We start from the raw sequence: 24,993 nt of genomic DNA, 5'->3' as shown, positions 1-24,993 counted from the left end.
CGACGACAGCAAGTTGCGTACGCGTCGCCGTCGTTGCTACCGCGACACAGACACGTTGACAAAGTGCAGGGGCGCGCTAGGGCGAAGCGACGACTGCGCGAAGCGAGGTGGGGGATCGGGATGGACGGGGGAAGGGTGGGGGGGGGGGGGGGGCACGGTGGAGGAACGGGATGGAAGTATAGGTGTCGTGTTTGTACGCTCTGCGCATTCTTTCGTTTTCTGCATTTTATTTTCGTCCCACACGCCGGGAGGTGCACGAGGCGGGCGCGGTTAAATTACGAGCTCCAGAAAAGAGCGGGGCGTCGCTAGGCTCCCGACGCGGGCAAAGTGCGGTGCGGCGCCGGAGAGTGAGCCATCTGCTGTGCGGCGCGTGGTGATACGTAAGCGTCGCACCGTGGCCATGTCGCGCATATGTACCCGGTCTTGCCCTAACCGTGCAGCGCCTGCGCAAGCTAGAGCTTGCGTCAGCTAATCAGGGGCTGAGTCTCAAAACACTGTTCGCTCGCAAGAGCGGTAAACTACAGACAGTCGTGACAGGATACTCACAATGGATTCACGACCGCGATTCGCCAACGCTAGCGCGTTGACCAATTACGTGCGAATAGCGTCGCGAACTCGGCCGATGATCACGTGCTGCCAGCTGTGTAGCTTACACGACGCTGCACCGATTTAAGCGCGACAACGTATGATATACGAGAACGTTCCTGAGGAGACCCTGCATCAAGAAGTGGTGTGTGTGTGTGGGGGGGGGGGGGGGGGGGTGAGTTGCAGCAGAGGCGTGGTTGACAGGAACGGGTGCGCGATGTACGAGTGGCGCTTGTGGGTTGGTAGGGGGAAAAGGGGGTGTCAAGGCAAGCGAAGGGTGGCGAGGTCGCAGGTACACGCGGCGCCCTGCGGCGACGCATATTACGCACGGGACTTCCCGGACCGGCTTGCAAGGGAGCGCGCGCCACCTAACTCAGTGCGACGAATTTGCGCCCAAGGGGTCCGTCCGTCGCGTAAACCTACGGCTACCGCTGGGATGCGGCGCTGCCTGTCATCGAGCGGTCGTCCCTGTGAAAGCAGCCATCATTTTCTCGGAGACATCTCCTCCTTTTTATATACTCCGCAGTTCCCGCTACGGGTCAATAAGCGACTTCGCAAACGCTGACGTCTCTACTACACGGTTCTCCTCGAAGCAAGAAGCAAAACACGAGTGTGTCAAACCCGCTTCGCGCGACATTCCACAACAAGCAGGGCGCAAAGTGCTACCGTCCTCGTCACATCGACACGACGACCGCGGGGGGTGGATGACCGCTCTCAGGCCATTACCAGCCCGGCACGGCGACGATGCCCATCACGATCAATCGCTCGAGCGAGTGGCACGGTGCGTGCACATACAATATCGAACGCGGCGGGTGAACAACGCGACAGCGGCAGCCGGCCCTGTCGCAAGAGCGCCGCAGCTCGAACTATGGGGAAGCTACATAATAAATGAATAAATAAAATAGCACCAACGATGCGGAAAGTCTTCATCGCAGTGTCAGTTACCAGGCGTCTCGACGCTCGCCGTTATCACCTAGGCATGCCTGCAGTAAGGAGTGCGGGCTTTCAAGTCCAACGTGCTCCCAATATTCCAGCTCGCGCGAGGTGCGCATATTCGAACGGGCGCCCACAAGTTAAATTGCTCATGTATATTCGGAAGCTGCGCTTCGATAAGAGGGGCCGCATTTTAAACGACCCGTCAAAAAAGGTCGCGCGATGGCGTGCCATCTTCGCCCGGGTGAGGAGGAACGATTCTCGGTATTCGGGCGACTGGACTCTTCTTCTTTTTTTTTTTTTTTTTTCGGGACACGCGCGTGACACATCCCGTCGAGGAGGAACTTCTACGGAAGGGACGATGAGTGCAGCACGCATATATGCAAACACATTCGCCATGCAAGCGTGTAGTATATACGTACCGGCGAAAAAAAAAAAAGATATATCGCCGCGATATGCGAGCTTCTGGGCGGATCCTCGCAGAGAAACACGCTCACGGGGTGGCGCAACGCCCAGGGCTTTTTTGGTGGCACACCTTCTCGGAAAAGCGTGCCGGCCACGGAGGTGCATGCGTGCTGCTGCGAGCAGAGCGCGCGCGGTCGGGAGCGGCGGAAGGCAGGCAGGCAACCCGGAATCGCATTCCGCCCGCCCATGTTTCCGCTAGGGGCCCGGTTAAAAAAAAAGACAAAAAAAAAAAGAGCAGTGATCCCGCTGACGAGGACCTCCTTCGCGGACATGCCGCGCAGGTCGCTCTCTTTTTTTAGTCCTGGCTACTTTAATTTGCATCGTATACTTAGCGTCCCCAAGCGAACATTGCGCGTCATCACAGGACGCTCGCGTAAGGCGTGCTATAGTTCTGGTTCTGCCCCAGGCCATCGCAACTGGCCGCGCGGAGAAAGGGTTCCTGAGTGCTGGACGTATAAATTATGTACAGACGCCAACAATACGAGAGGGGACATCGAATTCGTCTTTTCAAGCAACGGTTGTTTCCTGATGTGCGCGTTAATGTGAATTGCATCACGTGGAGTATACAAATCCTTGCTCTGCCGAGACTCTGTATACCTGTAAATAGAAGAGAGAGTAATTTTCCCGTTACCTCCGGATTACACGCCTCGCCTATACGAGGAACGTCAGCGTACGGAGGCCGCAATAAAAGCTGCACGCGTGGAAACGGTAGACCGCCTTGCCAACGGGGCTTCCACCTTGGATCCAAGTTCTGTGTAGGGTTTTAAACCAGGTTCCTGGCTGCTTTCTTTCTTTCTTCCTGCCGCTGTTCTTCCAGCACGACGAACGTTCCTTGGTGCTAAGCGAGGTCGGGGTGACATAACATGCACGTGCCCGGAAAAGAAAAAGACCGCTCTCAGCAAACAACGAAGCCCGTACAATGAGCACAGGGAGAAGAAAGAAAAACAGGCAAAGTGCACAATCAGCGCAGAATCTTGAGATAAATATAAGAAAAGAAGAAAGAATGCCACTCTTGGGTTTCAAACTGCGCAGGAGAAAAACGAACCGAGCGAACCAAGAAACCACCGCGTAAAAAAAAGTTAAACTCCCAGAAGGAGAGACGGGGCCGACAAAGGTGGCGCCCCTCTCCCCCGCCCCGGCTCTCTCCCCCACCTTTTCCACCGATCGCAAGAAGGGTCTGCCGAGAAGAAGAAAGCCGCCCCGATTCCTCTAAAATGCTGGCACAAAGCGGGCCGCCGCTGAGCACGTCTCTTCCGGGGCCCAGGACGAATCCGGTGACACTCGGCTGCTTTCTTATATTTTTCTCTACCTTTTATTTGTTACTTTACCGCCTTCCTTCTCCGGGGCACTCTCGAAGAAAGCGTGGAGCCCCAAACCCGTCCCTTTATGGAAGTGGAATACAAACACGCGCACAAAGCAATAACAACGAAGAAAAGAAAGACAGAGGTCTTAGGTAACGGATCGCTCTCGGGATCCGATATACCGAGAGAAGGAACGTCGGGATTCAGCACACCAGAGGCAACGAACGACAGGGTAGTGAGCGACCCGCGCGCGGACACCGACATATGCGCGAGCACGCGCGTTGCCATAGGCGTTGTTCGAACCCCCAACATAAGCCGGAGCGGAGGAAAAGTAGGGTCCGCGCGGGAGGTTCCTTTCCTCTCCCCATACGTTTCCCCCCCCCGCTCCCTTACAATGCGAAGAAACGACGGCCTTGAGCCTCTCACCTTCGCTCTTGCGAGTGCGTATACGCTTCTTTTCTTCGTTATTTCTTTGTTTTGTCGTTTCTTTTCCCCCATCTCTGCGGGAGACTCTTGGAGCCTGAACTCCGGGTTCGAAGGACACGCGAAGGGCAGACATATGGAAGGGCGCAGCTTCCACCTGGCCCGTGGTCAACGTCCCATATACTTCTTTCTCCCCATTCCCCCATCCTCACCCCCTTTCTTTTTCTTCCTACAGCCTGTTCGCGTGCGATTCAGTACAAGGGTAGCGGAGGTCATGGGGACTCCACTCATCTTTAAGCGGAACGCCGTTACTATAGAAGTAATAAGTTGTAAGCTTGATACAGTATAGGGCCACCGCCGCTGTACGGAAGGATTTACGATGTAATGGCCCGCGGAAATATGAGGGACAGCTTACACCGTTCGAATAATTATAGCTGTGCCCAACAGATGCCGCGTTTTCCCACGTGTTCCCGCTATCTATGTCTTGCAATGTATCTCCGGCTAGGAAGCTATTTTGAAAACTTAAGTTTGCAAACGCTATCGGTGCAGCCTAGAATAAGTCACGTTGTATTTAGGTTCTGCGCTCGCGCAGTGCCGCCGATGCTATCCCTTGGATATCATAGGGTCCTTTCGCGATCGCAAGCCGCTGACGTCCGCTGCCTCTGAAACTCTGCAATAAAGGCCTATTCCGCCTAGGTACCGAGAGATCCAGCAGAGATTGTCACGTGCGCTGCACGTGAGATTCCTCCGCCCATCGCGGTCAGGGATACCTCGATGTGACATTCCTGAACTGCCACCCGCTTGCGCGCCCGGGAGCGACGGGAATAGATGGCGGAAGTTGAAAAGACCCGAGAGAGTCGTTTAAACCTGGCAGCCTTGTTCTTCTATCGCGCTCGGAACGCAAGTGGCCGCGCACAAAGGGCAGCCGCCAATTCTTACGCACCAGGGCGACGCGCGCCATGACAAACGGACCTCCTCTCCATCGGGGTGTTCCTTCCGTGACAAAACATCTCTGCGGTCGGTCCACCGCCAGGAAAGGCGTGTGCGAACAAAAGTCACAACCGAGGTAAAACTTAAACCAAGGCACAATTAATAGAAGCGCCACGGTAATTCCGCATCGGCCTCCCTGTCTCACCATCCCTAATTTTGGTTGCGATTGGCTTCGTCTACGTGTGTAGGGCGGCTGCAGAAGTTGCTGAAAAAACAACACGAATGATCTACGAAACAAGTCTGCTATATAGTGTTGAAGACTGGGCTAGTTGGTGCGGGCATTACGAACACAGCGCCCTTGGTCGTTCCTGTGATTCCTATGCGGCGATGTATCAAGTTCGTAAGACAAAATAAGGCAGGATACCGTGTGGATACGAAAATAAGTGCGTAGTAACCGTGTTGTTTTAAAATAACCCATAGCTGTGTGGCTCAATTAACTACTTATCACTCCTATTGATGTCTCGTTCAATATACTGTTTGTGTTGTATTGCAGTAGCCCCTGTAGTAACTGACACCGATATGGAAAACTTAATAGCTCCACAAGCTTCGTTCAGTCCATTTCATCTGATGAGTGATGCATCTTTATTTAAGCATATGTATGCCGTTATAGATTACTCTCTGAAATGGGTTGTCATTTATTGATTGCTGTGGTTAACTTATCTGCCTGATCCTACGCGGTATTTTCTACATTTATAGCAATCGCCCTTTTTAGAGATTACTTACCTTACCCCTGCTACAGGTCCTCACTGTATCGTAGCAAGCAAATAGCAATAAGCGCACCCAAAAGTGCTTCTTCAGCTTTCGATGCAGATTGTCTCCGCGTCAGCGTGCGTGTCAACGATCGCTGATGCTGAACGAGCGAAGAGAAAACGGTCTGCATAATTTCGCAGCTGCGAAGGGCGCCCGAAGACCCTTTCTCTGTCGAGAAGACCTCTCTTCCGCTCGCGTAGGCTTTTATCTCGCAACTAAGTGAACAAAAATATTAAAGAAACATACACACACGCAAAAAAAAAAACAAAAAAAACGAAGGAACAGAAATGAAGCCTGGGAGAAATGAACGCAACTTAAACAGCTATGCGTGTCATTCCGCCTTCCCTTTCGTCAAACAACATGCAATCTGCTCGTAATTTCCGCGAGAAACGTCGCAGCATCTTCCGTGGGCGACTGCACCGCTGTTCAGCACATCACCAGTAGTTCGCACAGCTGCTGACAAAGCAACGAAATAGACAGAGAGAAAGGAAGCTTAGAATATGCGCTGTTCTTCTGCCTTCTCGCGCAAGCTCTCGTGGCCATCCAACCGTTGAAAAAAGGAAAAGAAAGAGGGGAGGGGGGGGAGCTGTTGCAAATGTACAGAAGGCCGCGAAGGGCACATACTATACCTGTCCTGGGCACTCGCTGACTCTCGACGCACCCGCGCAATGTGGGATTGTTACTAACGTATATATTTTTTTTTTAATGGACGCACCAACCAGGTAGCCAGAAACACGCCCTTCTTTTTCTCTCTCTTTTGACGCACGCCGCCACTTCAGTGCGCGCTTTTTCCTTCACTGCAAGCGAGCGTCAGCGTATTCTTCAGCGTGTGCAACGTCAGTCCGAGCCAAGCCGAGCACGTCAAGCAGGGGGCCACCAACTCGCTCTGATGCGCCGCTGCTCCCTCCAATCGGTGTCTCGCGGCAGAGCCGTCTCCTTCCTTGCAGGCGTGAAAGAGTCGCCGCTTTTTCCGCGACCTCTTGTTGTTATTATCCTCATTCGTTTTCTCACGGTCACTTCAGTACAGCAGCTGAGAAAGCGAGTCGAACAATCAACGACGTTTCGGAGACGGACCGCTCTCCGGCTGCCCTGCTGATATCGTTATTTCGGGGCGCAGATACAGGCGCGCGAGCAATGCGCAGTGACGTTCGTTCTCCGTACCCGAAGCTGCCACTGATATCTTGGGGGGCGCTCGCTCGGATTCGGCGCCGAGGGAATGGACTTGAAACAAAGGAACCAAAATGCGCTGCTGGCAGCGGCATTGTTTGCCATTCTGTCGGCGGAGACAATGCGTCTTCCTCGATTGCTCCGCAAACACGGGAGAAAGTAGCCCGCGAACGACAGAAGAAGATTAAACATAAAAGCGAGCAGGCCGAGCTAGGTGAGCTAAGATCGTCGTCTCAAACGGGCGGCGTGTGTACTTTGCGCGAGCACGATGTCGGCGTCTGGGAAGCCAAAGCCGAAGAGCAATTCTCCGTGTCGCGAACGCTAGCCAGTGCAATGGTGGCGGTATAGTGCCTAGAATACACAAGGCACTACAGCGGTGGCTGAAGGAACGATGACTCCGAACTGGGCCACGCGCGAGGCGATCGTGCGTGATCGATGCGAGACGCGCGGAGATCGTGGCGTCACGGGAAGAGCGCCCTTGGTTCGTGGGTGATTGAAAACTCCTGTGTGCATAGAGCAAATCGGGCGACCTCTCGCGAAGAAGTGGAGGCCGCTACGCGTCGGCGGTTTTCCTCTCGTTATCCTGGCGGTGCAGCAGAAAAAGAAATAGGGAAGGCGTGCTCTCCATGCAAACGCAACTCGAAACGCGAGAGAAGCGCGCAGGAAAAAAAAGAACTTCGAGCTACGGCGGGTAAGGCAAGCAAACTGTGTCGCATGCCAGAAATACGTATATATGCGCCACCAAGAGAGTTAGTCCAGCGCAACTCTGGCGAAGAAAGCAATAGAGACCAATAATAATGAAATAAGTACGAGTCAGCAGCGAGAAATGAACAAAGAAGGGAAGAAAGGGAGCCGCGGCAAAGCTCGTAAAGAGTCGAAATCTCGTCAGTGGAAACACCCACGGCGCTCATAAAAAAAAAAAAAAAAAAAGAATGAGCAGCGTTTTTGAAGGAAAGAAAAGGTCCGGCCACCCTGCAGGAAGTCGAAGCGCTATGCCACTGCGGCGCATCTTCTGTGAGAGAATGCTTAAAGACCGTTGCTAACCGGGTGGGAAGAAGCAACAATAAGAACGAAGACGGTCGAACAGTCACGACACCGAACGGTCACAGCGGCGCAGAGATTGAAAGGTGCACGACGCGCAGACTCAGTGGGGCCTTCCCAACTTTTGCGTTTGAGGAAAGCGCTACGCACAGTGCACGCGGCCGAGGGCGTATTCAGGCAGGTGGCAACCGCCAACACAGTTATACTCTTCGTTTTGTCTTTCTCGCAAAGCGGAGCCGCTGCGCGCTTGGTACCGGGTCACGCAGCTCTCACTCGCGGATTAGTAAGCACCGCGCCTCCTCTTCAAAAAGAAGACTGCAAGCGAGACGCGCCGGAAAATGCGGAGGCGTCAGAAGTGGGCAATAAAACCGCGTTAAGAAGGGCGGATGAGGGGTAATAACGCCCAGCTTTCTTTACGCCGCAGCCGGCCCTTCTTAAAAGACATTTGACCCTTGCGGGTCTCGAATGAAAATGATCAGCTTATCGCGCAAGAGGAGACGCCAAGCGTATAGTCGTCGTTTTTCAAGCTTCCACGCTTTTTTGTCTTCTGCTTTGCCCATTTTGCGTTGCGACCGCTTCCTTACCTCTACACGCGCTGCTCGAGACGCTGTAGCGCTTCCAGATGCCATCCGCGATTCCAGGCGGCCGCACCTTTTAGCCTTTCTTTTGCATTACTTCATTTCGTCCTAAAACTTCGGGGACAATAAACAAACGAAGGGCCCGGTAGGCACTCAAGGAAACGAGCCTACGCACAGAGGGTACGACGGTGCTTGCTTTGCATCCGACTCTGCAAGAGCGGTTATGAGATACGACCCACCGGCGGACGGTGCTGCGAGAGAGAGAGAGAGAGCTCTAAAGCAGACGCTTCGACTTTTTTTAAGCCGCGAAGCGTCCAGAAAAACCAGCCGGTCACCTTGACGACCCTCTTCTCTCCTTCCAATATACAATACGCGCCGGTAAAGTCGTAAAGAAAGCCAAAGCACAACCCGCCCACCACACGACGAAACGAAACCTTTCGCCCACTGTCGATGCTCGAGCGCGGTGGCGACGCCCTGCGCAAACCACTCAGCCGCCGACCGAAGAAGTGCTACATTTTCTTGCCGCCTTTATTTATCGCCCGCTGTACCGGCCGGCTTCGGCGACTCGCAGTCGTGGCCTGTTTGCCTGCGGTTCTTCAGAAGTGCTCTCCTCGAGAGGGCGCCACGAGACGACTCTCTCTCTCTCTCTCTCTCTCTCTCTATATATATATATATATATATATATATATAAACTCTGCGCGCAAGCAGGACACCCGTCTGCGGAACCGAATAAATGTGTGTGCACTCGGTGGACTCTCTGCATGCGCTCCTTTCTTTCGTTCGCGCTGATGGCGAGTGGTAGTCGGCGCCGCCTAAGAGACGCGCACATCTCCTTTAAATTCGTATAATTAAAAAATAATAATAACGATAAATGCGAAGCTGCGGGGTCGCTCTTCTCAAGCAGGAAGAACTCGAAGCAATGTTCGAGAACAATGGAGAAAGCTCAAAGTTCGGCGCGTCATGGCGTGAGCGCGCGGCTATTAGTCACAGCGGTGGGTCGTCCTTACTCGGCGCCTGCGCGTTGTGGTCAGTGCCCTTGCGACGAACAAAAGCGGGACGAAAAAAAAAAGGAATAATAATCATTCCCCGGTGATCAAATAGAGGCAGTCGACTGAGGTCTTCGTGTAAAAGAACGCCAATTTTGCTGCCTTCTTTCTAGCGTAAGCTGGAGCGCGAATCAGGACGGTAGAAAGAGAGATGGGCAAACAAAAACCTGGGACGCCATACGAGGACGAGCCCGCGCGAGCCTTCGAGGGGGGAGGACAAGGGCCCACGTGTTTCTTAGGATTCGGGCAGGCTTATCGCGTCTATCTCAAGCATATTCGTGAAATTGGAAAGACTAGAAGAAAAGAAACGAACACTAATAAGTAATGACGCATCCTATATAAGTACGCCGAGAGTTCGTTCCAGTACCCGTCGATAATCGCTGCTCTTTCGAGCAGAAAGCAAGCAGACGACACGGAATAAAGAGGACGACACATCCGATAAAAACCACTGATACGAGTCGAAGACGAAAATTGAAGTGGAACGCAGGGGGAATGCGGAGGCTCGCTGGATGGAGGACAGACGGGCGGGCACGAACAGAGGGCATAAAAACGAATTTAGAGGGCTTTTAAGGGCGAGTTGCGAAAAGCAGCTCGCGCGTATCGAAAAGATGAGGAGAGAGCTCCGGGAAAATCCGATTGCCAAGACGGATGGAGCGTCGCTGCGGTCATGAAGCACTGTGCTTGTCTCTCTCTCTATCTCCCTCCGTTTCGACCTCTCCTAATACCCCCTACACACACATTACTGGCAGCTCTCTTTTCGCCGGTCTTCTCATTCCTCGGACTCGCGCGAACCTTCTGGGAGCCTTGTGTAGAAGAACTAGGAAGAGGAGGAAGGGCAAAAGTGAGGGGGGCGTCGGCCGCCGAAACGACGCGAGGGATTACGGCCGACGTCATCGTCTTGGTCGCGCGCGCAAACCCCAACACTCCTCGGCACACACCAAGGATTACACGCCAGATTGACCGCGCGTGCAACTAGTCAAGCGTTTCTCTCAAACTCGCCCGCCGCGAGCGCCGCCAGGCGAGCAGCGGCGCCTTTTAATGCGCGCCAAGCGGAACGAACCGGGCAGCGTCCCGTTCCCCCTCTCTCTCTCTCGTAGATAGCCCAATGCATATACGCGCCCCAAACAAATGCATGAGCCAGAGAAAGGCCATAGTCAAATCCGTTGCAGCCGCCACCACCAAAAGCATCAACACGTGCCACGTGCAAGGGACAGTGCGTCCGTAGGGCGACCGTTTTCAGGCAGAGCGAGGTCGGCCTGGCGCCCAGAAATATGTTTTCAGAACCGCACCTTGACAGCCGCGCTCTCTCTCTCTCTCTCTCTCTCTCTCTCTCTCTCTCTCTCTCTCTCTCCCAAACGCTTTTGTTGTGATGCGCGCGTGCGGGTTGCAGCGGACGCGAGAGAACAAAGCGCGAACAGGTCGGGCCGGCGAGCATAAGTCGACAGGCGTGTCCGCGATTCCGGCCTAGGGGTTGGCAGAAATAAATAGCAAAGAGGCACAGTCGTTCTGCTGGGCCACGCCCTACCAGCAGAGAGAGCCGGATAGGACGAGGAGGCACGCGAGGGGTTGGTCGCTCTTCCGTCGTCGAGGCTCAAGTAGCCGCCGGAGGATACTGAAACCCGCGGCGGCGCCCCAAAATGACACTCACGCGAACACAACTCCAGTGCCAGGCAGTGTAAGGCAAGAAAGACAGGGGCGAAGGCACATCGTCAAGGTCGATCCGGCATCCAGCAGCAGCACGCGAAAGCGTTAGTGGAGGCACCAAGTATTCGGTCGAGGGAACAGTCTCTCCCACACCATGCACACGTCTGGCGCTATAGGGTGTGCCCGTAACAAAACTTGAGCCTAAGGTTAACCCTGCTCTCGAGATTCTGGGTTCTCGCGGCTAATTCGAACTACGCTGCGTCGAAAGGGCGGGCACGTGCGAAAATAGATCGAGGAGCCTTCTAAAATGTCAGTCACGCGAAAACGTGCACTCAGGAGCATGAACACAGCATCTCCCGAGCTCCGCAGGTGACGACGAGGTTGCCACGAATTCACGAAACAGGAGAGATAACTCATCGAGCGCGAAATCGCGGCGCATGTTTGAGTCACAGGCACAGAAAACAACCGAACGAATGGTCAGCTGGCGTCGAAGCCACGTTCTGTACTTACACAAGCGCGCAGCGCGCGCGCTCTTAGCTGTAGCTGTCGCAACGTGGATTCGGCAGCGCGGATAAGGAATCCAAGCCTAGCCAGGCAGGGCAGCCGAAATGCGGACAGCAGAGGCTCGCCGAGCCACACCCACGCATGTGCAAATCGCGTTAGTCACGCTACGGCGCTTCTCTCCTTCGTCTGAGAGCGAGACCTGCTGGACACGGCCGAGGGCAAAGAAGGCCGGCAGGCTCAACGTGCGGACGTCAGACTAGCCTTCGGCGAGTGACCTAACGCTTCTCCGAAGTCGCGGGATATCCACGAAAAGATTCGCGGCCCCGCCCGAGACAGCGACGACGAGCGCGTGCCCGTGAACAACAATCACGCGGAGATGCGAGCGTTCCTTAAACCCGTCGCCGCGGGGTGGGGAGCCGAGACTCGCGCGAGCGACCAGGGCGCCGCACCACGGCGTCAACATGATACTGCAACGACCGGCTCCTTGCTACGTTCAATAATCCTCTTCCAGGTGAATGCGTTCGGCCGTCCAGAGCTCGCTGCTAATCCCCGCTGGAAGAAAGAGCCCCCGGCCCGTGACAGCTCGAAAAAGGAAATAATAATGGAAGAAGTTGGGCAAGGGTGGGGCGAGGAGGTTGTGCAGATTGAAAGCATCGCGTGTCGATGTGCGCGCTTGAGCACAAAAGTCGCCAATGTGAGCGAGTGCCTGCGCGCCTCGTACGTCTTCTCCGAGGCGTGGCTGGATACCCGGACTGCATCTGCTCTTTGAAGGCGTGTTTCGACGTTTCTAAAGAGGGGTGGTTCAGCAGAGGAAGAAGAGGTCGGGAAAGACGTAAATGGCCAGAAGTAGCAGCAGCACCGCCTTAGCACTCTCTTAGGATGAACACAGTGCCCACGAATGCAGCCGTGGCTTCCAGATGTTGCCACGCACGCGATGTCGGGATTTGTAACGAGAGAGGCTTCGAAAAGCGTAGCTACGAACGTCTTGCGTTTCGCCGATACGTCTGCGGACTACGCTTCGTGTGTCAACTGATGTGCCGATAAAACAGTGCCTGCAGCAAACCTAGAAGTGCCAAAGCAGAGTTACGTGTACCTCCCGGGATAAAGAACACAGAAAAGACTTTTCGCCTTGTATCCATTCGTCCAAGAAAACTGCGACCTAAACAATAGCACTACCGACGCTAAAGAAAGGCAGTTTGTTTTCGTCTTAGATGACTTATGCGGGAAGTCCGACTGCGTCCAAAAAAAAAAAAAAGAATATAAAGAACCGGAGCAGCGAAAAAACTACACTTCACTGTTCAGGGGCCTGAGAGCAACGACAAACAAAATCCATTGGCACTTCAATTTCGAGCGCGCACATACGGTAAAACGCGAACGACCAAGCTGCGTCGAGAGACGAGTGCTTCCGCTCCTCCCGCTGTTTGGTTGATGCGATCTCGTCTCTTTTTTTTTTTTTTCTCCCTCTTGTTTGCCCTTGGAGAAGCCCTGCCACACCTCGGCAAGAGGAAGTAAAATATAAGAAAGACGGTGGGGCGCCTCCAGCAGCAGCAGCAGAACCACTGGCACCGCGCGACAGCTGCAAGGTCGACGGTGGCCAAACACAAACACCCGCCGCGACAGGGGCGACAGGTGGCGGTGCGCTGCCTGGCGGCCCCTGCCATCTCCCTCGCTTCTTCACTGTGGCTGCGGACGCAAGACACAAACAGGCGGCCGACGACACGGCGCCGGGCCACAAGGCACGCTACGCCTGTACACAGTGGAGTGGCAGTGCGCTGGTTAACCGCGCCAATTTTTTTCGCACGTATAGTGCGCGTGAGCCGTGGTTTCGGTTCATTGGTGTTCGTGGTCGTTACAGTAATCGTCATCAATCCAACAAGATAAACGTTGCGGTCCTGCGGCGGCACGTGAGGTAACGATCAGCCAACACATATCAAATGCCACAGACAGGTCAACTATAGAAGAGTAAGGACCATCCAAATGCCTAAGTGCAGTTCATTATGAACGGAACCACTTCGCGGGAACGTCGCTCCGTTCGACGTCTTCCATTCTTCGAAGACACTAGCACTGCTTTCACAGTACACTCGCTCTCGCCGACGAAACAACTTGGTCGAATCAACACGTCGCCCTGTCGGATTCCTTACACAACAAGGGTCAGCTACGAGTATCATACCTGCTCCATGCATAGAAAGGCACGCGGGCCTTTCTATCGAGTGGTCGTGCGAGTGCTACGGTGCTTATGACAGCCTCAGCAAACGCGATCATGTCGATATCAGCAAAAACAGCCGATTGTAGACCACTGCGAGGCGGAGGCCTTCGCATTTCATCGCTGCACCTGAATTAACACTTTCGACGGTGTTTCCATCCTCCTGACGCGCGTTCTGACAATAGACAATCGATTACGCGCTTTAGACTTTGCGTGACCTCCCCAACTCCACTTTTTAATGTCAACTAAAAGGCATGAGGCCACGTTTGGTGCAACCGGTGAAGTACCACAGGCTCACTTCAAAAGGTGAAACCGTGTTTCTCGCCCATTCCAGCTGTACTTGCGCGATCGAAAGCGCAGGACAGCCGCTCCATGTCGACGTACCCGAGAACCCTGCCTCGTGTCGTGTCTTCCTCTCTTCAGACAGCGCCAGTAACCCGCGGAGCTCCCGAGGGCTCCGGGCAAGAAGCAAGATGCCCCCCTCTCGGAAACCACCTGGCGTTTGTGAGCCAAGATGCTGCGGCGAGGCCGCGTAGCATAGCGTTGCACAGTAGCCGGCGCCTCCTTTTCGTTGCCCGTAAAACGTATGGTTCGCCGGTCCATCTGCACATCTTGCGCAAGCTAAGGTGCGCTATGAGACTGTCGTGGAAATGTAGGCAACGGCGACTTGTGAGGAGGGTATGAGCGTATGTGAGCGAACGCAGAGATGAGGTTTTATAGTCCCGACAACATCGATAACGTCTGCGTCGCGATGACTGTGTGCTGAACTCCCGCTGAAGATGTATTTCACCAAGAACAAAGTAACGCTGCACTTTCAACGAAGCAGAAGCCAAATGGAAATGTAAATCAACTAATGCGCCATCTTGCCACTCTAATTCGTCGATCACTTCTGCCTCGTGTATTCTTTCCTCGCAATTCCATCAGTAATATATATTTAAAGCCATCTGTTCAGCGCGAATCAAGCAAATGCGCGCGTATCCAGCACAAGTGTAAAAAAAAAAATAAAGAAACGAGCAGTTTACCATAACTGTATACCGATGGGGCAGCCGACGCGCGTGTGCGGCCAGGCAACATGAAAGCTGCGCTTTTTTTCAACCTCGACCGACGAGCCTTCTCGCTGCGACACAATCCACATTCCTTTTTCCTTCAAGGACTCCAAGACGAGATCAGCCAGGCACGGCATACACAATCAGGGACGCTAACCCGTTCGGAGTCGAAGCGACAGGATCTTGTTTCTTTCGAGACTCTCCCCATGCTCATAGCATGGTCGCTTCAATGCGGTGCGCATTCATCGCTTTTGCGATCGAGCATTTAAAACCCCAAGAGCCATCGAAAGCAAACGGCCGCCCGGCCCAGCGCGCCCCCTCTCTCACTCGAAAGTGTTATCAGCGCTGCGATGCGGGCTTTAGGAACCTCACTCAAGTGGAGATTCTCATTGAGATATCAAGCCCCTTGCTGCGGACGCAGCTGGCGACTACATCAGGCGCTTTTCCCCGCCGCAGGTCTTTCCCGCGTCGCTATTTAAATAATTTATGGCCGTCTGGCGCTTATCGTCCAGGCACACGACAACGAAGCTCACTCACTCAAATACGTTTCGACTTTATAACAAAGAGAAAGAAAGATCGCGCACGCACGCACGCACGCACACACACACACACACACACACACACACACACACACACACACAGAGCGAGAGAGAGATAGAGAACGCACGGCGTACGCAGATAGCATTCGACCTTTTTTTTTCCGCAACTGGAGACACCTGTCGCAGTGGCGAAGTTACTACAGCCGGCGCGGCCGCGGCACCTGGTGTACTACGCGGACGCGAGGTTGCGGAACCGACAGACGGGCGAATAAGAAATAAAACAATTTGGACACAAGCAAAGAAAGGAGACGCGATCCGGAAGCAGAAAAAGAAAGAGCAACGCTGTCGGTGCACTGCAGGAGCCGCACTTGATGGCAAAGACGAGTCACGTCGGCGACGCGCGGCGGCGGCTGAGAACAATGGCAGCGGCAGCAGTCCGAGTGCATGTCGTCTAGAGACAAAGGGACTGATGACCACCTTACACGGCGCCGGCGGAAAGAAGGCGCCGAAGAGAGGAGAGGGCTCAGGATGCCAGGCGAGTTGGGGGAGGCAGGGGGGGGGGAAGCAGTAGAGCTGCTTGTATAACAGCTACAGGTGGACGATGCACGCTTCGCCGCGACCGTGCATGAATGGCACCCAGAAACACGCGGCTATATGTGCGGCGGTGCAAAAAAAGTGCCCCGCGAGAAGCGCGTCTATACAGGCGATGGACCACCGGCGTCAACTGGGCTGCGGCGGCTAATATTGCAAAGGCGAAACTTGGCAGCGAAAGCTTTGTAGGGGAAACGTAATCAGGCCGTCGCAACAACAGCCACGGCAAGCTATACGCGCACGCCTGGTCGCGGCCATCGCTCCGTCGCTGTGCCGCGCCATTGTTTCTCGCAATCGCGATCCGTCCTGAAGGTGGACGCGTAGAGGTGGTGGTGGTGGTGATAACTTTATTGCACACAGGGGAGTTGCGAACACGCAGGTCCTTGGGCCCCCGCACGGCCCCACTGCACTCAAACGTTCATGTCACGGAGGCTCATGACGCTGGCAGCCCGGCCTGTGGCGATGGCTTGCTTGGCCGGGTCCTCGGAGCGCAGTAGGGTCTCCCAAGCCTCCCAAGTAGTAAGGTGCTCCAGGCCCCGCGGGGGAGGATCCGCCGGGCAGAGGAAAAGAATGTGATCGAGAGTGGCTTTGGGGTGGTGGCAGAGGGTACAGGAGGGGTCGGTGTGGACGTGGTGATAGCGCGAGCGTATATAAGGGGAGGGTAAGGTGCGTGTTTGGAGCCGCCTCCAAAGTGTCTGGTGATAATTGTCAAGGGAGGGATGGGGTGGGGGGTAGAGCCGACGCTCAGTTTTGGAGGCTTGCGTCAATTCAGTGAATGAATGCATGCGCTCCCGTGAGAACCCTGGATCGGAGGCCGCCGCTGCCCGGTTGAGAGAACCTCGGGCTAAAGCGTTGACAGCCTCGTTTCCAGGATTCCCAGAGTGGGCAGGCACCCATATGAGCTCCATGTGGCGGGGCGGGTATGCAGCGAGAGAGTTCAGTATGCGAAATGCAGGGACGTGAACTCTCCCGCGAGCAAAATTTAGTATCGCAGTTTTAGAGTCTGATAATATATACCGGGCTTCCGTGCGCATAATAGCTAGGGCAATGGCAGCCTCTTCAGCCTCCTCCGAAGTGGCAGTTGGGGATATGTGAAGGGTGGTAATCGGTTGTAGGGAGGGGTTCGTGATGGCAACAACCGCGTCCTCACCTGTGCATGCGGCATCCACCCACACAGCATCCGGTTCCGTGCCATAGTGTTTGTGGAGCGCCCGTGCGCGAGCTCTGCGGCGGGGTTCATGGTAGGTGGGGTGCATGTTTTTAGGGAGAGGTTTAATGAGAAGTTCGCGGTGAATGTGGTGGGGCACCTGGAGCTGTGTGGGATCCGTGGCTGGTATCCTGATACCGAGGGTGTGTAGTATGTGTCTGCCGGTGGTGGTTCTCGCGAGACGTATGTATTGTGTCTGTCTGTGGGCCTCAATAAGCTCACCTATCGTGTTATGTAGGCCTATCTGGAGGAGTTTCTCGGTGGAGGTATTTAGGGGTAGGTGTAGTGCTGTCTTAAATGCTGTTCGGATCATGGCATCCAGGGTGGAGATTCCAGGGCGTAGAGGTTCGGGAGACTTTCGAATGGAGCGCCGGGAAAAAGGTCCTCCACGCTTCGGAAGCGCGAGGTTTCGCACAGATATACGTCGGTATACGGCCACTCCCACACCCTCTCGTGGCGTGAAGAAGGGAGAACCGTGGCATGTTGCGGAGTTAACATGCGTGTTAATCCTTTTGTTCGTCAGTTCACTGTTATTGCAGTTGCGATGCAGGACAAGTGGCAGTTTCACGTAGCTCGTATATTAGAAGAGCTCACCACGTTGATGAAGCCCGCAAACACTGCGTAAGAATCAACGGCGGTATAGGTAGTCTTTCTAACCGCTCCGGTGCATTCAGCAGGGCGGCGCCTACCGCGCCGCCAAATGCGACCGCGAGTCGCAGCCGGTTTCGGATGGATAGCCCCCTCAACGGCTCTCGACAACGAAAGCTGCCCGGGCAGATACACAGAAGCCGCGGCAGCGTCAGAAGGTCCGTGACACCCTTTCAGGCGTCTTCTAAGTAACCTACAGCCGGGTTACGAGGCGAACACCAACCTCTACACCACGGGAAACGCGTGGCCCGGGTCAGCTTCAACATAAGGTTTCCTACCAAAACGATTTTCGTACGAAACTCTATGGGCTCCAAGGCTTCACGTCTACAATCTAAACAGAGAGAGGCATCTCGACCCATCCGCCCTCTCTGAAGTAATAAAGCCGAGCCCGGCGTTCCAACGAACTCACGGCTGACAACGCGCGCCCCGGGGCGTCTCCGGTATTCGCGCGCGAGGTGGCGCCTAAAAGCCAAGCGACTACGCCTGCATAATAATGGTCCCGCTGCCAACTCGACGACGCGAGGGCGCAACCCTTCTTCCACTGGGGCCTCAGGCCGGGACGCCGGAGAACGACAAACAAAAAAAGGCCGCAGCGTACGAAGGCTTGAGTCGCGAGAATGCGCGTGCGTGTGTGTGCGCTCGCGGGGGCGTGACGTCGTATAGCGGCGGTCCCGTGGGCGGAAAAGAAAATGCCGGCTTCTCACCTCCCCCCCTTTTCTTTTTTTCGTTGAAGATGCAATGCGGCGACGTCGGCCGTGGCGGCATTAGGTCGGACGCGCCCTGCGCGGCTCGGCTCGACTTCGCTTGCGGTGCCGACGCCCGAGGGCCCAAGTGATCCCGCCCGAGGACTCATTATTCGTTGACTACTTCACTGCGCTTCGAAATGCATTCGACGACAAGAGAATGAAGAAATAATTGTCTCAACCCACCTGAAGGCCCATGAGATGAGAAAGTAGAAGGAAAATTCCAGACATCAGCATGAGACCGGGAAAATACGCCGAGCAAGCTTCTATACATTACAGAAAGTGGCCCTTTCAGATTTCTTTCGCCCCGGGTTTGTTACTTAATGGGTATTATAGTCTTAACAACGACACTGACACATTGTAGCAAGTGTCTTCCTTGCGAAAGCACACAGATTAGAGTAACTTATGTACGTTGCATACTACAAGCATTCAGACGTTCTCACGGCAGGACCTATAAGGAAAAAAAGAAAGTCGCCATACTGCCACTGGATGAAGCACAACGTCTGCCCTCTCAACAAAGAGCGAACCTAGATAAGCGCTCCCGAAAGAACCGCATTCCACGCCCTCTTCATGTAAAACGAAACTATGCGCTCGCTCTTACACATTACGCATTTCCCCCCGGCAATCGGCGGGGAGGGGGGGGGGGGGCGTGTAGAGAGAATGCGACCCCGATCTGTTGCCACTCCAATAATCGTCGCTTATCCGTTAAGCACCGTATACACGGCGGGAAGCTGCAGCAATGCGCGGTTCGGCACGGCGTGCATTGTACGCATTCGAACGATTCGCGTGCGAAGTCCGCGCAAATATCCTGCTCGCGGGTGCGAACGATGCAAATAAAGGTGAGCGTGAGAGCGAGAGAGAGAAACAATGATGCATTTGGCGTCCCTCGCCCACTTCTTTTCTAAGAGCTGATGTCACCGCGCCTCGCTTTGAAAGGCCGCGCGACGCTACTCTATTCCTGATAGCCATTGCAAAGAAAGGGTCGGCAGACGTTTCGCGGATGCGCGCCACGTGACCCCGATGCGAGCGGTGTGAGAGGCTCTCTCTCACGACGCGGCCTTCAAGGCGGCCGATATCACGGGAGAGCCTTTTTGCTCACCTCTCACCTCGCGTCTTCGTTTGACCCCTGCGCACGTCCGACGGCAGGATGCCTGCACAGGCGGCGATCGAGGCGCGCGCATAATCCACGGCGTGAAGGCTATGCGCGCCTCATTAAAGGCTCCCGTCAGTCAGTGACACCGTGCTCAATGCTCGGCGACTGAAAGAGCGCGCGATGCGTCGGAACGCATTACATGCGGACGACCTCTCGAATGACATCCGGGGCTGTGTCACAGGATCGAGTGGAACGTGAGCGCGGATTACTGACGTCACCTGACGGTAAAACAAACCAATGGCCGACGTCGCTAACGCATTCGTTCCTACGAATCGTTCGTAATTGACCAGCCGAACTTTCTCAAGTATTACAATCGCTAGCATGATTGGCCATCACATATTGCGAATATCTTTTTTTCGCAACGGCTGCTTTCTGAATACACATTCTGAAGTCGACGACATAGAGGAATCCCAGAAACGACAAACAGATCCGCGAGCACGGTCGTGTGCAAGAATTCTGCAAATGGCGTTTTCGATCATGAACCTCGAAGAGCTAGTGTTCTTCGTAAGGTACATAGGGAGGCGTTACCGCTTCGATATGGCACGAAGTACGCGAAATCGTGCCTGCAGTTTTAGAAGAGTGTCACCTGCATGCCGCCAAGGCGAAGCATGTTCGACCTTCTGTGAGGGTTCGTACAGGGAAAAAAAAATGCTTTTTGTTCCCGTTTACTTTTACTTTCTGTCGCCTTCCACAAACATCCTGCGAAGGCTCTATTCACTTTTCAGTGCAAGTAACAGCGAGCGCGAACATCGCCTATATAGCAAAACCGAGTCGTGCCGTCCAATCTCTCCGAGGCGCACGATTCACCATCGACTTCCATACTGAAAACACCACGTCACGAAGTACGAACAGAAAAGTGTCAATCGATGCCTTCGCGAACAACCCGCGACGCTCGCGCACAGCCGCTACGAGCGAGCAACAAGGGGCACGAAACAGCAGTCGAACGGGGACGACACGACGTTCGCGTCATCTCTCCAAAGTGACAGACCCGCTTTCTCGAGTCGCTGCTGCTGCTGCTGCAGCACATCGAAGGAGGCCACGGCGCTTGGGATGCACGTGTCGCGAAGACAATGTAACGCGGCCTTCTTTGCTGTCTTTCGGGGAATTTTGTGGGGTCCTTGACGCGGGGCAAACCTTTGTACCTCGACGGCGCCGCGGACAGTGCTGCCGCGCGGCCGCCGCCCCCGCCGCACCTGACGTCACACCTGCACATGTCGCGTCGTCTTCTCACGCTCGGCTGTCAAAGGCCAATTAGTTATGGTCAGAGTGCTTTTGTGTACGGAGTGTTGACGCGACCATTTCTTGACCCCTTGAACTCTGCCGCTTATTGGATGATGTCGGTTTGCCTGATTGGTCGGAGTAACGAAGTAGCCCATTGGTGGAGAAAAGTGTCTCTTGGATGCTGGGGAAACTTATTTAAGGAATAGTTTGGGGTAGTTTAGGGTGAGCAAGTAGACAGCAGCAGACGGCGCATCTTCACCAGGGGAGACCAGGCCGGTCAGGCAGGCCGACGACGACGGGTATGACATCGTTTTGCTTGTAGATATTTTGTACAGTTTAAATTTAAGGTAAATACCAAGAGAATAAATCAAGTTGTTCAAATGTTACTCTCGTCGTCGTACCTGCGGATTTGGACTTGCCCCTGCCAGAGCTCATCCCCAGTCTTCTTCCGTCTCCCTGGTGAGTTGATGCGTCTGATATCTCACGGCTGCGTCACTTCGCTACAAAGTGGTGGAGTGTGCTGGGTACCGAAGTCCACGCTCTAATATCATCGGCCGTGGCAACAAACCCGAAGAACCTAGCTCTAACAGCTCGACCATGACCGAACCCCCTACTGTCCTCGCTACCATGCCCATCCCCCAAGCGGAACCTTTCATCGGACCGCCAGTCTTTAGAGGCACGCCCGAAGAGTCAATATGCGAGTGGCTGCTTTGCTACGAATACGTAGCCTCCCTCAACAACTGGGATGAAGGGACGAAAGTAAAATATTTATATTTGGCATTAGAGGGCAATGCAAAGAAGTGGCACACCACGCAAATTTTAACGGGTGCCCCTAATACATGGAAAGAGTGGACGACGCTTTTAAAAACGTCTTTTACAAGTCGCCACTCAGTTGAGATCGCATATTTGCGGCTCCAAAACCGAACGCAGCTGCCATCAGAATCTCACGAAGATTATTATTATGACGTTGTGCAGCTGTGCGCCAGAGCCAATCCATCTATGACGGAAGAGGAGCGGATGCGGCACCTCATGCGCGGATTGCGTCCGGACGTGCTGGAAAAAATTCTCATTGCAAACCCGGACAGCTGCTCTGCTTTCCTCGAAATTTTACGCCGAATTGATTGGGCAGCTTTTTTGATAGAAGTGACCGGCACCCATTTCTCTGCCGGCCGGCAGTCATGCTACCCATTCGCCTCGGCACCTGCCGCCGGAGTGACACCCGCTGGAGCAACAGTGCAGCCGCCTCCAACATGTCTCGCCACCTGCGCTGCGGCAGAGCGTCACTGCCCGCGAGAGGCCACCCACCGCGACAGGGACTTGAGGACGATTGCGGACTCTATAGCCTCATTATTTGACCGCCTGAAAGGTATCGAACAAGATGTACGTCGTCCTCCAGTGCCTTGGCCAGCGGGAAATACCCGTGACGACGACGAGCGACCACGCTGCCAGCTATGCGACCGCATCGGCCACTTTGCGCCCCAGTGCCGGCAATGGCTCCAGGAAAACGGACCCCAGGGGAAGGAGCAGCGCTCTAACTTTGAGCAAGGCAACTCCCGCACGCTTCCCCGACTGCCGCATGATTCCGCGCCAGCAAGCGACGAAAATCCCTTACCGTTGCTCGTGCTGGATCATGTGGACATCGGCGAAAAGCAAAGAGAGGATTCCTGGTTGCAAGAAATAATACAGCACCTAGAGCAGCCGAGTGCGCCCGTTGTCAGAAAAATGAAAAGAACGGCACGGAGCTTTCGGCTGGTCGACGGTGTATTGTACAGAAGAGCGAAAGGCTTTCAAGAAGATCGCGCAGCACTCGTTGTCCCCAAGTGTTTGAGATCGGAGGTTCTGAGGCACTGCCATGACGACATCACGGCAGGCCACCTCGGTGTCAAGCGCACATGGGAGAAAGTTCGCCGCCGCTATTTCTGGCCAAAGATGTTTTGCCACGTCACCAAGTATGTCCGCTCCTGCTCTGACTGCCAGAAAGAGCCACTCGCCCCCAGGAAGCCAGCCAGTATCGCCCCCTTTGTGACCTTCAAAAATGAGCCACCACTTCAGGTGGGCCAAGGAACTCAACGCGGAACCGAGGATGCCAAGAAAGCGGCCCGCCAAATGGACTCTGCTCAGATTCTAGCCGACCAAACCGGCAACAAACGCGACGCTTTTAATGTTGCGCGATTAGGACCGTACCACGTCAGGGAGTGCTCCGATGATGACGACGCAGACGGCAAATCTGATAACGAACGTCCAAAGAAAAAGAAAATGTGTTGTGTTCGTCGCGTTGTGCGTCAATGTAGTTGTGGTGACCGGAGGCATGCCACGTGTAATCGTGTGTGTGAGATGTCGACTAGTGATCGAGGACAAGCCAAGAAACCGCACGGGACTGAACTTTACTCCAACTGGAGGACATTTCATAGGGAGGCTGAGCCTCGAACCATCGCTTCGTATGACACAGACATTGATGTGTATTACAGCTCAAGCGAATAATCTTCATTGTTAATTTTCTTGTGTAGCGCGCGCGAATGAACTTTGGTGTTACTTTTCTTGTCCACTTTGTTTCCATTTTGTTAAAACGTGTTTGGTGCTTTGTTTTATGTGATGTTCCATTTTTCTTACAGTTACTTCAGTTTTCTTATATGAATCCCCAAATGTACGTGTTTAATTTGTACGTGTTTAAATTGCTAATTTGGTTTTGTAGTAGTGCTTTGTGACGAGTGGGACACTCTTTTTCGTAGGGGGGAGGTGTCGCGAAGACAATGTAACGCGGCCTTCTTTGCTGTCTTTCGGGGAATTTTGTGGGGTCCTTGACGCGGGGCAAACCTTTGTACCTCGACGGCGCCGCGGACAGTGCTGCCGCGCGGCCGCCGCCCCCGCCGCACCTGACGTCACACCTGCACATGTCGCGTCGTCTTCTCACGCTCGGCTGTCAAAGGCCAATTAGTTATGGTCAGAGTGCTTTTGTGTACGGAGTGTTGACGCGACCATTTCTTGACCCCTTGAACTCTGCCGCTTATTGGATGATGTCGGTTTGCCTGATTGGTCGGAGTAACGAAGTAGCCCATTGGTGGAGAAAAGTGTCTCTTGGATGCTGGGGAAACTTATTTAAGGAATAGTTTGGGGTAGTTTAGGGTGAGCAAGTAGACAGCAGCAGACGGCGCATCTTCACCAGGGGAGACCAGGCCGGTCAGGCAGGCCGACGACGACGGGTATGACATCGTTTTGCTTGTAGATATTTTGTACAGTTTAAATTTAAGGTAAATACCAAGAGAATAAATCAAGTTGTTCAAATGTTACTCTCGTCGTCGTACCTGCGGATTTGGACTTGCCCCTGCCAGAGCTCATCCCCAGTCTTCTTCCGTCTCCCTGGTGAGTTGATGCGTCTGATATCTCACGGCTGCGTCACTTCGCTACACACGACAGAGACGTCAGCCCCAATCAAGGGGGGCGGCCGGCAGCGCGCGCAGCGACAATGACCGGCCACTACCGCCACGGTGTCACGACGCGCGCGGCACTTGCTCTCTCCCGAGCGTGGGACAGCTGTGCAAAGAGAAGGCCCTCTTCGCAGCAGGAGATTGCAGTGCGCGTGATTGCGCACTCCGCGCCACTGCAGTGAGCAGACGACTCGAGAAGACGCGCGCACGATGTGTTCCAATAACCTGCGCGTCTCTCCTTCGTAAGCGGGCCTTCTTAACACACAGACGCCCGCAAGCTCGAGCGTTTATTTGTTTCTTTGCTACGCTTTCACTGCAGGTGGGTGCGTAGGAGCGGCTGTTCCCGCTGCTCGTGATGAAGAAGTCAGCGGTCGTTTCGAGCCAGAAAGTTGAACATCTGGAAGCGTTCCGGGAACAGAGAGAGGAAGAAGAGGCTCGCCTTTCCGAAAGAGGCACACGACAGAAACTGTTTCCATTCTGCGCACCGGAACCACCTCTGCCCTCGGAGCCACGCGCCCGGCAGTCATCTGTCGTCGTCTGACCGTCTGCCAGCCGGCCCGTCCTCTCATTTTTCGTTATAGTATACACATTTCGGTGGTGGCCGAGCGCTGCGTATATATAGTAAAAGTGCACGCGCACAGCCGAAAAGAACCACGAGAGCTATAACGTACCGGAATAGGTCACGCTTCTTCGCGAGGTAAAGAACAAGAACAGAAACAGTGCAGGCGGTAAAAGCGTGCGAGGTGCCTGCTCTGTTCTCTCTTCTTCGGCATTTTGCTGTTTCCGTCTG

General features: G+C 54.4%; 1 protein-coding gene across 1 annotated transcript in view; it reads right to left on the bottom strand.

Annotated features, from left to right (window-relative positions):
• Positions 1 to 24,993, bottom strand: part of LOC142582961 (cell adhesion molecule DSCAML1-like) — a 159,219-nt gene that overhangs the window by 96,087 nt on the left and 38,139 nt on the right. The window lies entirely within an intron of this gene.

The sequence above is a fragment of the Dermacentor variabilis genome, chromosome 5 (genome assembly GCF_050947875.1).
Source record: "Dermacentor variabilis isolate Ectoservices chromosome 5, ASM5094787v1, whole genome shotgun sequence".
Taxonomy (NCBI): Eukaryota; Metazoa; Arthropoda; class Arachnida; order Ixodida; family Ixodidae; genus Dermacentor; species Dermacentor variabilis.
Note: the sequence above shows the minus strand (reverse complement) of the source record. Positions and strands in the feature narration are given on the sequence as shown.